Source organism: Parasteatoda tepidariorum, chromosome 3, assembly GCF_982258835.1.
Source record: "Parasteatoda tepidariorum strain Cologne lab strain chromosome 3, Ptep-v5.0, whole genome shotgun sequence".
NCBI classification, from domain to species: domain Eukaryota; kingdom Metazoa; phylum Arthropoda; class Arachnida; order Araneae; family Theridiidae; genus Parasteatoda; species Parasteatoda tepidariorum.
This window is the reverse complement of record NC_141757.1, coordinates 39,191,442-39,205,474: the sequence shown is the minus strand read 5'-3', so window position 1 is coordinate 39,205,474 and position 14,033 is coordinate 39,191,442. Positions and strand designations below refer to the sequence as shown.

Genomic DNA, 14,033 nt, shown 5'->3' with positions numbered 1-14,033 from the left:
AAAAACACAAAATAAGTACCTAACGACTTGTCACATTACTCAACCAAAATGTTTGGGAAATAGTCGAATGACACACTAGGAAGATCTCTCACTGATCTTCTTATGAAACTAAAGTAAAGAAAACATAAAATAATTGTCTAACGACTTGCCATGTTAGACTACTAAGATGGTTGGGAAATGATCCAATGACACGCTAGAAAGATCTCCTCCTGATCTTCTTATGGAAACTAAAGTAAGAAAAACACGAAATAAGTACCTAACGACTTGTCATATTACTCAACCAAAATGTTTGGGAAATAATCAAATGACACACTAGGAAGATCTCTCACTGATCTTCTTATGAAACTAAAGTAGAGAAAACACAAAATAAGTGTCTAACGACTTGCCATGTTACACTACCAAGATGGTTGGGAAACGATCGAATGACACGCTAGGAAGATCTCCTCCTGATCTTCTTATGAAAACTAAAGTTAGAAAAACACGAAATAAGTACCTAACGACTTGTCATATTACTCAACCAAGATAGTTGGGAAATGATCGAATAGCACACTAAGAAGATCTCTTCCTGATCTTCTTATGAAAACTAAAGTAGAGAAAACACAAAGTAAGTGTCTAACGACTTGCCATGTTACACTACCAAGATGGTTGGGAAATGATCGAATGACACGCTAGGAAGATCTCTTCCTGATCTTCTTATGAAAACTAAAGTAGAGAAAACACAAAGTAAGTGTCTAACGACTTGCCATGTTACACTACCAAGATGGTTGGGAAATGATCGAATGACACGCTAGGAAGATCTCTTCCTGATCTTCTTATGAAAACTAAAGTAGAGAAAACACAAAGTAAGTGTCTAACGACTTGTCATATTACTCAACCAAGATAGTTGGGAAATGATCGAATAGCACGCTAGGAAGATCTCTTCCTGATCTTCTTATGAAAACTAAAGTAGAGAAAACACAAAGTAAGTGTCTAACGACTTGCCATGTTACACTACCAAGATGGTTGGGAAATGATCGAATGACACGCTAGGAAGATCTCTTCCTGATCTTCTTATGAAAACTAAAGTAGAGAAAACACAAAGTAAGTGTCTAACGACTTGTCATATTACTCAACCAAAATGTTTGGGAAATGATCAAATGACACTCTAAAAGAATTTTTTACTACTCTTCTTATCAAAATAACCTGCATCAAAAACATAACCAAATCATGAATATACACCTTAGATTTGACAATGGTAGAAAACTAAACATTTAATTTTAAAAGTGTTGTTCCAGAAAAGTGAATTTTAAACGAAGTCTAACTGTACTTTAATCTCAGAAGCAAATTTTCAAGAAAAACAAGTGACATTTGAAAACCTGTCAACGCACCATATAAAATAACGGAATAGAAAATTATAATTTTTTTAAAATTCCATTTCAATATGTAGAATTCCCTTTTAGGAAAAAATTAAATTCGAAATATTACTAAAAATCAAATACATTTATAACGATATGCATATCGGATAATCCAATAACATTCCTTTTAGTATCTTTGAACATCTTAGATAGAATATTTTCACTTAGCCTAGAGGTGCAAGGAATTTCAATTTTCCACATCAGGGATTTACATAATTTTCATTTTATGAGAGAAATGCTCATAATAAGATAAGTAAGATGAGAGACATTTGAATACCCTAAGAATATATCTTATCTCTTAGGAATATTTAATCAGATTATGGTTAACTAGTTGAAAACAAATGCTTCATATCCTAGTTAAGGTAAAGCAACGAGAATGTTAAGCATTGTGAAGCTAAGCAGACTTATTGAAGAGTGTAGGAGTTTCAAGAATTAGAAGGAAAAAAATTATGCATTTTCTTAAAAATGAAAAGGTACAATACAGATCAACAATATTACTTTAAAATTACATTTGAAACTAATAATATACGCAAGTAATAAATTTCATCGTTTGGGGACACAATAGTTTAAACATATTTATTCTGAGTTTAGAAACAAAAGAAGAGTTAGAAATTAAAAATGTATGGACGGGTAAAAACTTTGTTGATAAAACGAATCTCTCTCATGTATTAATCATGAAGTATTAACAAGAATAAATTATAACTCTAAACTATTATTTAAAAATTCGTAAATTGATACTATTAAATTAAAAATATGGCTCATTTAATTGTATGAACAATTCGCTTTTAGCATTTCATTTCTGTCCGTCTAATTGCTGAGTTTGTTTTTGCTCCTCGTTGCCCACGCAAGAAAAGAAATTTCGTAAAGAAATTTGTAAAAGTTTAAGTGTTTATGATTATGATTGCACAGTCACTTGAAATTTCCGTTTTCAGTTTTTTGTATCCAACCACGAAAAAAAATGCAATCGCTTGATTACATACATGCTCACACATACATAACACATACACATTAGAACTTTTCACTAACGATTTAGATTACACGTGTTAGAGCAGTGGTTCCCAAATGGTGTTCCTCTGAACACTATGGTTCCATGGAGAGGTCACTAGAGTTTCGTGAGTTAGGACTTTTTACGATTATGATGATTATAATTATGATGATGATTTGATTATGATGATTGATGATTATGATGATTTATGATTCTGAAACCTGTTATAGGTTTATATCCAACCAACAACCAATTATTTATTTAATATTAAGATTATTTTCATGAATTATTTTTTGTAAAATTGCTGTACAAATGAAGCAGCAAATTTTCAAAAAATATTCATCCAGTAACAATGCATTAAATAAATTACTGAAAGAACATGGTTGCATCAGTATTTCTCTTCGAGCATTGAAATTTAAAATAGAATAACCAAATTCAAAAATAAGGAGTTATTCTTCTTTAATAACCATTCTAACAGTTCCTTTTCAAAAATTATAACTCAGTTTATTTTATTTAACTTCAACTTATACTGCAAAAACAACTAGACTTAACACGCACAGCAAAAATGTAGCCCCTGCAGACTTGTTAATTCAAGTGCCAAACATGAAACCTAATTTTGAGATTCTTTAATGGAACAATAAAAAAATTTCATTCACATTGAATGTTTCTAATTTCATTTATAAATTGTTTTTTTCTTCTTTTATTAACATATTTATACCTGCTTATGAACATTTTATAAAATTAGGGTTTCGCCATAAGATGTTCAATTGCTTAGGGTTCCGTAGCTGAAAAAAAATCTGAAACCATAATGAAACCACAGAGTACTCAAAATGGTTTATACCGTCGGAATAAACTAAACAAATCATTAAATTTGCTATTTTATTTTTTCTTGTTAACACTTAATTAAAAAAAAATTCCTATAATTTTCTTAAATATGCTAGTCATTTTTTAAAAAAGTCATGAGTTCGGCCTGACTCACTAAACAAAAAATGATACAACAAAGCAAAACTGAAAATAGTAGCAAGTAAATAAAAATCAACTCAGATAAATTACTTATTCAAAAGATCTCAGAAATTTAACATCAAGAATCGTATGTTACGCAATATAACTCTTGATTTTTGGTGCCTTTTATAAAGGGAAAAAACACTTTTTTTAATTACACATTTAAATTGCCCTAAACCCATGTTTTGTGTCAATTCTAGGTATTAGTGCTGTGATAATTGATTCAAACTGGACGTATCTAAAGATTAACAGTTAAAAAATACTATTTTGTTAGAAAAACTTAAATTCCACTTTCTTATAAAATTATGAAGAAAGCATAATTCCTATTTTTTTATAAGTTTAAGCTTAATAACTAATTATTTCTAATCAGATTAAAATGTCAAACACTGTATTTTTAAGTACCAGTTTTACAAATAGTTTCAGAGAAAAAAATTCAAGTTAAACTTATACCATTAATATCAGTTAAAATAAACTCGTGTCGACATAAATCTTAGAATGAATAAGTTCGAATCTTTCATGAAAAATGCTATCTCTTAAATCTAAAAATTGTAATCTCATAAAAGACGTCTTCTGTGACTGCTATCATTCGTAAATTCTTAATATTTTGATTTTTCTAACCAGTTATCAGTAGCTATGTTTCAGTAGAATTGGTATGTCATAGTTCTTATTGTAGTTTTTTATTGTTTACAACTAAATGAATCAAAAAAAAATTTTAAACTGAAAAGATTAAAAAATCATTTTATTTTGAAAACGTTCGATTTTCCCTGATAATCGCGCAGCGAGATGCAATCTACTGTAAGTAAACTTCCCACACACACGATCTTGGAACACCAACTACCCATGCATCTTTAGGTACCAAGACCTATAGTAAGACAAAGATCGCCATCTTTTGTTGAAAATCAGAAACACTCCAAATATTTATTTTATAAAATCATTCTACTTATTTACTGTCTGGCGAATAATAAGTGTTCATGTGATGCCATGCAATATTATTCTTATCAATATAAAAAATGTTGATAATTTTTATTATTTTGATTAACATGCAAAATTTTATAAAATTTGACAAAATATTTTTATGTTAAAATTAACAGTGACCAAAGTATAGTTAAAAATATATTGTAATAATTATTGTATCAAATTTTAACTTCATCGCAAAATAAATTTCCAATTTGAGGCATTTTTAATGTTAGACTAAAGCATGTTTTTAATTGTTTAATTTAGCAGCCTGTTGGCTTAGATGTAAGTGATTTTCAAAAATACATGCGATTAAGAGTTATTGTGTACAATATAATAAGAATTTGTCAAACGCTTTATTGTCTATAGATTTTTAGCAAAGAGCTATCCTAAAAAATAGGCTGTCCAAAACGGCAATGCCAAATTTCCTTTTTTATATTTTACCCATTTCCGATATGTAAAATAACTTAAAACCACTTATACTTATTTATTTCAAAAAATCCATTTTTAATATATCTGAAAAAGACAGTTGATTTTTTTTTAATTTCCTGGTTCTGGTTTTTTTAATTTACAGCTGTCCAATCTGTTACCTCCTTTTTAAAATTTATTGGTCAAGCTCAATTAGTTGCCTGTAATACACCAAGCAAGTCTGTCAACCATATTTGTTACATGATGTTTTTAGCCTGAAAGGCTTACACGTGGTGCAGTCTGCACGTTGGGTAACGTATTTTTTTAGTTCAATGATGGATTATCAAAAGCCCACTGGTCTAAATTTTAATTCAGTTTTGATAATGACTATTAAAAACAGTGCAATATAAGAATCAGAGTTAATTACCAATTTTATTTTGTTTTTAAAATGGCTTCTGTTTGAAAATGTCTCAAACTCGAAAATTACGCATATCTTTATGACAAGTGATTTAATTGTCTCAAGTACTACAAAGCACTTAATTGTTCATGATCCTCAATTTTTCTTCAAAACTAGATCCTTTGGATCTATAATTATTAAGTTCAAAATATAACACGATGAAATTCTTAGTCATACATTCGTTACTTTCATAGTCACAGCTTAAAAATCAATTAGGTTAAAAGTCGTCAATATTTGAACACAACAGTTTTCTACACATTTCGGTCGCAAACTCGTTTTTATAGTTTAAAATGCGAACATCTTTTTTAATCGAATGCATTTAACTGGTCGCTTATTTTCCTAGACTGTAGATGTTTATTGTTTTAACATAAATAAATAATTTCAATTAAAAAAACTGAAAGGAACCAAATGTGAACTCGCCCAGGATACAAGGAAAGAATGAAATTAAGTACTTTAAAACGAATTTTATAGCCATTCTTATTCGCTTATTTTTAACACCTTTTAGCGTGAAACCGATATAATAAAATATTTACGCTCCATGATTAATACATCTTATTCCCTGTTTAAATAAAAAAAAAAAACAAGAATAAAGAATGTCGATTCCAAGGACAAAAATTTTAATGCCGGATATTGGCTCTTATCTAGCTGTATTCGCTGTATGGCGAAATGATTAGACGAGCAAATACTTGAAGTTGAACAGTAGTTTAAATACAGTTAAATTCACAAGGATCAAGTTCTTAATATTCTAATGGATGAGCTTGTATTACTAAATAGTACGGATAAAACAAATTTCTCGAAAAAAATCATTAATTCAACTAAAAACTTTTCTTAATTAAAATTTTACCAAATTTAGAAATGGTTAATTCAATGATTAAATTAATTGGTAAAACCTGCAAATTAAATTATCATTAAATTAATTAAATTATTAATTCAAGATTACATTATGAACACATTTTGGGTAATATCGTAAATGCCCAAACAGGCGTTTCGTTAAAATTGCAGAATGTCTGAATAACAAATAAATGATGAATTAAAGCATGCAAATTTTTTTGTTAAAATGTTTTTTCTGCTTAACACAGTAAAATCATTCAGTTTTTAGTAGAAATCTGTTTCAATGTAGCGTAAATATTTCTTTCTTCATTTGTTCTTTTTCTTCTTCTTTAGGTTATTCAACACAACAGTCTGTTACAGACCAAGGATATCTTAATCAGTACCCTCCAGCGAAATAAATTAGTCCCGATAGTTATTTTTTGTTCTTAAATTCCCTATTTTCGAAAGCTATTTCCCTATTTCCTGAAATAGTAACTTAACATGCTCTTCCACAGAATTCTTCAAATTTCATATTCATCTTTAATTTGCACTCAATTTCCTGCTTAAATTTATAAAATAAATTCAAACTTAAAATCATATCTTTTGCCTAAAATTGCAACCTAATATACATTTGTATCGAACTCTTAAAATTTTGCAAGGATCTTTAATTTATATTTAACTCTTTTAACAGAAATTCTTTACATTAATTCTAGCTTAAAATTCCATGGTATATTCATTTATATGTTTACTCAGCATATTCTACCATTAACCTCTCAATTTTTAATATGTATCTTTAATTTTCATTTAATTCCTTCAATTGGTATTCTGTTGCATTAGAGTTGCATTATCTTTAAGTTGCATTATCTTTAAGTTTCATTATCCTACATATCTACATTAATCTCAAAAACTTTACCACTCAAGAGGGAAAAAAATCGTCAGCTCTTTCTCCTTGTATGTCAATTTTTTCTTCTCTTTTATTTGAATTAAAAGAAAGCGACTCAATCGTCAGAAAAGTTTCTATTTCCGAACGATCATTTAATAAACCAATTTACGTCCCATTAAAATAAACACATTTGTTCAGTGGTGTCAGAATTATTTACCTAACCATATCTATTTACCGAACGTGCTCGAATTCCGAAGAGCTTTAACAGCTGATTTAAATCAATTCCACCCCTGAACGCCCATTTTACTTTATCATTCATTTATAAAGTGCAATGGAATTAATGTGATTGAGGCTCATTAGATAGCACGATGATATTGAAATGTTTGACTTACACTTTAGGACTGCATTTTATTCCATAAGTGGCAACATGTTTTCTCATTTGTGAAAACGATGGCACGTTTTCTGTCTTCCCTATTCAAGGATTGTGCACGTTTTGAGCAGACGATTCTGAATGAATCCCAATAAAACCTAAACACGAACTAAAGAGAAAAGCTTTGCTGGGAAGACCGGACGATTTTACCGAAAGCAGCAGCGCCACCGCACCACGAGACCGTTAAACAATGCTTCTTCCGTTCATGACGTCACACATTTCCCGAAAGAGGTAAAAAAAGGGAGTAAGGAAAATCGGAACAAAAGTCGATGCCATATTTTTACTTCTATTTGGAGCTTGCTTTATTATTAGATTTTTTTCTCCTTTCCCCTCATTTTTCAGGAGCGCCTGAAGGAATTTTTTATCAGAATTTTTCGTTCGGCAAAAAAGAGAAAAAATGTAGAAAAATATAGAGAATAGAAGTGTCATCATCAAGCGTAAATTGCCTGTTAAAATCAAAAGGAGAAAGGTACTTGAAGATGCGTGAAAGCTGCTCGTTTCAGTATGAATTGATAAGTACGAAAACTCTAGAGTTTACGTTGTGTTTCTGATTGACGGGTTAAGCTGCTTAAAAAAAACAAGAAAAGAAGACTAAAACTTAACTTCAATTTGAAACTTTTTTTCTTACATTTTAAATTATAGTTTCTTTCAAACATGAATAAATTTTGGGTTATGACTTAAAAATACAATAAAAGGTTTAAAGAATGTTTTACTTTTTTTCATACATAAAAATAAAAAAAAGCAATTAAAAAAAAATTTTTTTTCATTTTGCTTAAATATTGTAATTCATAATTTTTACATAGAGAATATGTATTATATAATTTAAATTAATGTATAGTTTTTATTATCCGGCATTAATGTATAGCATGCAACACTTTAGAACTGAGAATAGATAAATTTTAAAAAAAGGAGTAAGTTGAGTGTTTTTTTAATCTCATATTTAATATTATTATTTAAATGAATACAACAGTTCTTTTATATGTAACTATATACAGATAATTGTTATCTTGTGTTTTGTTTGATATTAATAATACATAAATAAAATTTGAAACAAATAAAGACATTTTTATGATACTTGATTGAATTAACGAACACTTCAGCACTCAAAAAATTCGACAACGAAAAATTTGAAAAGTGGTTTTTTGCCAGTTCTAATATCATCAATTTAATGACTATAGCCCTAACAAAATTTATAATTCTTTTTTGCAATCTATTATAATGAAGATGAAATTCTTTTAATCTTATTCATGATTTTTAGATTTTAAATATCTAATCTGTAACTATTCTAATTATTATAATAGTACTAACTTTCAAGCATTTCGTTGGAAAATAATTGCATCGCAAATTTAAATCCCGACAATCCAAACAATGCGACGTACAGAGGATATATTTTTAATTTATTGTTGCAAAAAAGTAGTAAATAAATAATGATTTAAAATAAAACTTTTTTCAATGCTAGTTTTCTACGTGTATTATTCAAAAGCTAAAATTAGTTTGTTACAAAATTGAATTTATTACTAAACTAAAAAAGTTTTCAAAAAAATGCTACACTTCCTCTTTTTTTTTATTTGCAATTTCGCTTTTTAACTTATTAACTTACTTTTAACTACATGCCAGCTTTCCGCATAATAATGTTTCTAACCTTTAAATGATTTAGGGTGCTTTAACAGGTTGCTAAACACGTTTTAATGAAATATAAATTAATATTATTTAAAAATAGTGACTTTACCTATTGGTAACCAAGATAACTAAGCTTAACTACTTTTACAAAAATATTCATTAAGGGAATTAGAAGAGTTATAGCAAAGACTAATTAAATGCATAATTTGAATAAAAGTAGCTGGGTGTAATGATATAGTTAAACACTTGGAAAAATCAGTTCAGCATTCAACCATAGTATGTGCACTTTAATCGATGAAAAGGTGCTGCAATCTTAATAAGATGTCAAAATTAACCATACTTCCAATCAAATTGAACCATAGTATTGAGTACTCGAATTTAAGAAGTACGAGGTAAATAGTTCAACTTAGCACCATATAACACACAGAAAAAAGTCCGGTAAAACTACTGTAATGTATGTACGTTTTTAAAAAGGTAAGTTTTGCTTGAAAATATTTGTTTCCCGATAAACAATTTACAAATATTAAGAATGTTTACAAGATAACAGTAGTATTCAATTACTGCTTCCATAAAAATAGTATTTTTCTAAAACTGCTTTTCAAAAACACTCTTTTGAGCGATTTAAATGAAAATGTGGCTTATTATAAATCTGCTCTAAGTCATTTAATTTTATAACCGTCGTTGAATAGGTGATCCAATATTTTGGGTTTACGACTAATAAGGTTCAACTTCTTAGCCTTGTAATTTTGAACCTAATCCAGAAGACAAGGTAACTCCTGGATCAAGTATTATCAGAAATTTGCCTTCGTGGAGGAATTTTTAATGGAACTAAGCCGCATTTGCGTTACATGGAGAGGAAAACCACGAAAACCTCCCACGTTTAGCTTGACGATAAAGGGTCTCTAACCCATGATCCGCCTACCACTCAGGATATTTTACGTCAGCACTGTGATCGGAGCTAGCCGGGAGCGGAATTCGTATCGACCAGCGATCGCTGGGATTTGAACAAGGTTCTTCTCATTGGAAGGGGAACGCTCCATCTCCTAAGCCACCACGGCTCTTGATCCAAGTCATTCAAATAGTTAAAAAAAAACATTAAATGACGAGCTGTCTCGTACGTTGTCTCTTGAACTAATACACCAGGTAATTATAGACAAAACGCATTCCATTACCTAAGGCATAATTTCCTCACAAGTTAGTCATGTGTAACTTCTTTCTTTAACATTTAAAAAAAATTAAAATGCATTTAATATTATGTTTCTAAGTTTGTTATTTTCCATAAAATAAAACATTTTTCAGCAAAAAAAGCTGATTCCACTTGCATTTGATCACGCTGCATAACAAAATCAATATTTTTTTTGTGACATTTAGAATCGTTTTCTGAAATATTAATCTATGCTTTCATTAAAGTATCGTAATCGTATACAACTTATTAACCCTGCCTCTCCTGCAGTTTTAAACCTGCTGGCATTTGTTTTCTTAAGAATCTTATGGAGAAACCTTGGTGTAAATGAAAATGAAAACAAAAAAAGTAAAAAAGCTGATTCCATTTGTATTTGATCAAACCACAAAACAAAATCAATATTTAATTTGTAACATTTAGAATCATTTCCTGATATAATGATCAATCAAAGTATCGTAATCGTATGCAATACATTTACATTCTCTCTCATGTAATTTTAAAAGTTCTGTAGTATGCGTTTTCTGAAGAATCTTATAGAGAAATCTTGATGCGAATGAAAATAAAACGAAACAAAAAGAACGAAAAAAAAACGAAAAATCATTATAGAATCCAACACCGCTTATTACTAACAATCAATCTTCAATTGCATTTGAATTTAGAGCATTAACAGTTGTTGATGAAACACGAAATTACTAACCATTTTGATTTAATGAAACTTCTTGAAACTAGCTTTGGTAAATAAAGCTTCTAAAGACCTACCGCAATAGAATAGGGAAAGTTGAAGCCAGCTTAATTGGATTTCTATAAACATGTGTTAAGTTCGTAAGTTTCTAGATTGAAGTAAGCATTATGCCAAATTTAAATATAATAAATGTTGTGTTATTTCTGTTTTGATTTATATGCTTTTTAAATCTCAACAATATGTTTAAAGCTCAATGATTATTATTGAATTATTTTCTCAATAAAATGTAAAAGCACATTTCAGGGAATCTACTATTTTTGATATGTTGTTATCATAGACTATGAAGGAATAGGGTGAGATTTTTCTTGTTTTTCAGTGGCGCCATCTATAACAAAGAATTAGACTTTTGCCACACCAGTATGTCACACCCGTTTATAGGCAGGACCCATTCATATGTCTATTCATTCATCCACAGATCGTAATTTCGACCTGAACCAGAGAACGATCAATCTAAAATTCAGTACTCCCAGAAGTATAATTTATTACGAGAACTTTGTGACCCTACAGATTTAAAGTGTCCGGGTCACCATTTACTACACGGAGAGTCTTTGGCCAGCTGGATTCGAACACTATTTTTGATATAAATCAGATATTTCAGTTTAGATCAAAGAGGAACATAATTGATCAACAAACATACTTTGAAGTTCAAAATGAACTGAAGTTAAAAAAAATTTATTCTAAATCAATTCTTATTTTTCAGATTATTGTAGTTTTATATATTTTTGGTTTCAAAGAAACTTAAAAAGAGAAATTCTAAAAGAAACATTATCCTTAATATTCGAAATTTTATTATCTTGTCCGAAATAGCTGAAATGACAACTCATATTTTCATCAATTTACAGAGAATTAATAAGAACTCTCCGAATAAAATATTTTCTTGTGATAATAAATGCCTCATTTATATCATTGATTCTAATACTGGTGTCGAAGCTTTTAAATAAACCATTTCAGTTGCAAATGTACTTTTCTGCATATTTTAGCAGTTTTTAAAAATACTAATACTCGAAAATGTTTATTCAAAAAATTGCTAACAATCCTTTGAAATTTGAAAGGTAAGTTTTTCAGTTTACAAAAGTATTAACTAAAGGAAAATTTTTGAAATAAATTAAAATTTTGCTTTCGAAATTTTATTGAATGCATAAACAAGCCCTTTTCAGCAGAAAAGACAAAACAAAACTTTAGCTTTTCTTTTATTAACTACTTTTAAAGAATAATTCTACAATTAAAAATAAAAAATAAATCATAAGTTATGAATAATAACATAAATTTTTGAAGTTGAAAACGTTGAAAAAATTTTGCAATTAATAAATATGTGAAAAAATATTTTTTAATAAAAACTTTATTGCATGATGCATTACACAAAATACTTTATAAATATCTAATTTTATTAGCATTTTATTTTTTAAAATAATATTTTTCGCATGATGTTTTTTAAAAGCATAATGAAAAAGGGATTAAAATATTGAAATGCCTTTTACAATGGAACATGACAGAACATAAATTATAAAATAACATAAATTTGCCTTAAATTTCGACTAAATATAGCAGTTTGATAGTTAGCACTCGCTGCATGCGCTTAATCAAAGAATCTTTATAAGGAGCATGTGATTTTCACTGATTCTTAACCAATTGTACCGACATCCAATTGTTAAGTCCACACTTAAACACTTAGTTTGCCCATATATAGAACAAGTAAAAGATTCTTAGAGTTCTGGATAAATTCTAATTAATTTTCCGATTGCTCACATAAGAAACTTGAGTCCAACATTATTTTCAGCCATTTAACTTTACTTGTATCTCTAAATAAACTTACCGAGTCACATCCAGTAAAAACGAGTAGACTTATTAATGCTTGTAATACATCACTTCCTAATACCACGGACATAAAGCTATCACTAAATATTTTTACATTTTGAGATTTTCTATAGGTTTATAACTAAAATGTTTTTAATCCAATGGATCAAAGATACAGACAATCAGTATTAGGACTCTTTGCTAAAATTTTATCATAAGAAAGTACAGCATGTCCAACATGAAAGAACACTCTAGAGTTTGCTTCTTCGTAATTACATTCAAGTTCCATTAAGTAAACATTTTACGTTTTAAACAGTGAAGATCTCGAATATAATTTATTCGATCATATGTGAAATAAAAGAGAGAAGCATTGATTGTACTGCCAATAAATGCAGTTAACAATCACCTTGCCTAGTATCTCTTACAAACAATAGCAATAGTTCGCCATCTTGATGTAAGAGCTCCACAACTTATAGGTGTGGTTTTGGGCGCATTTCGAAGCAATGTATTCATTATACATTTTACTTATTTTCTCAACTTCCCTGTTGTTAATAAAATTGTTTAAAGAATTACGAAGATATTCTTCCCAAAAAGAGCTCAATTACACCTTTTACTTCACTAAATTCTATCTTTTGTTCAGACAGAAAAACTTAGAAGCGTTTTCATTGTAATGCAAAAAAGGTTAAGAACTCGAAAGCTACTATTGTAATGATAGCCGAGTGCTAAACACGGAATATGGAGCTCACAGCAAAAATAATCTATTTAATTAAAATATCTTGCAAATATCCATCTTTTTCTAATGACAGCTTAAAATGCCACACATGTATAAAATTCTCCAAGTCTCATTATGAACCGATCATTAAACTCATTATCTTGCCATCTGATGTGATGAGCTTTTGCATCAGTTGATTGATGTAATATGAGAACTATATTTTCAAGTTCAAGTGTAATTGGTATACTCCGATGCTTCAATACTCTTCATATAAACTTCATTACTCCGATGCAATATAGTACTGACGGTGGACATTTCTGCTGGTTTTTACATCGAATATTGGAACTTTAGTTTTTAATAAATTCTCAGTAGGTTTAGTTCTTTGGGTGTTGAAACCACGTCAATCAAAAGGAAGGTTTTTTTAGACGCATTTACACAAAAAATATGAGCTCAATGACTCTAGCTTCTTTTTAAATAAGTAAATTTCTCTCTTAACTAATTTTGTTTTCTTACTGGCCACCATACGTATCGATAGAATACATATCGACCAGCATCGCTGAAGTTCAATCCTGGATCACCTCATTAGGAAGCGAGTACTCTATCCCTTGAGGCACCATGGCTCTCTAGTGACTAATAGAAGGTACTTCACCATAAGAAAG

General features: G+C 29.2%; 1 protein-coding gene across 5 annotated transcripts in view; it reads right to left on the bottom strand.

Moving 5' to 3' along the window:
• Window positions 1–14,033, bottom strand: part of LOC107443568 (putative polypeptide N-acetylgalactosaminyltransferase 9) — a 293,596-nt gene that overhangs the window by 270,817 nt on the left and 8,746 nt on the right. For 2 of the 5 annotated variants that reach the window (XM_087159121.1, XM_087159124.1), the window contains exon 1: window positions 7,286–7,498. The exons of the other annotated variants lie outside the window; for them this stretch is intronic. The gene's annotated coding sequence lies outside the window, so the exon portion shown is untranslated. Of the gene's footprint in view, window positions 1–7,285; window positions 7,499–14,033 lie in introns of those variants that run through there. 5 annotated transcript variants of the gene reach the window in all.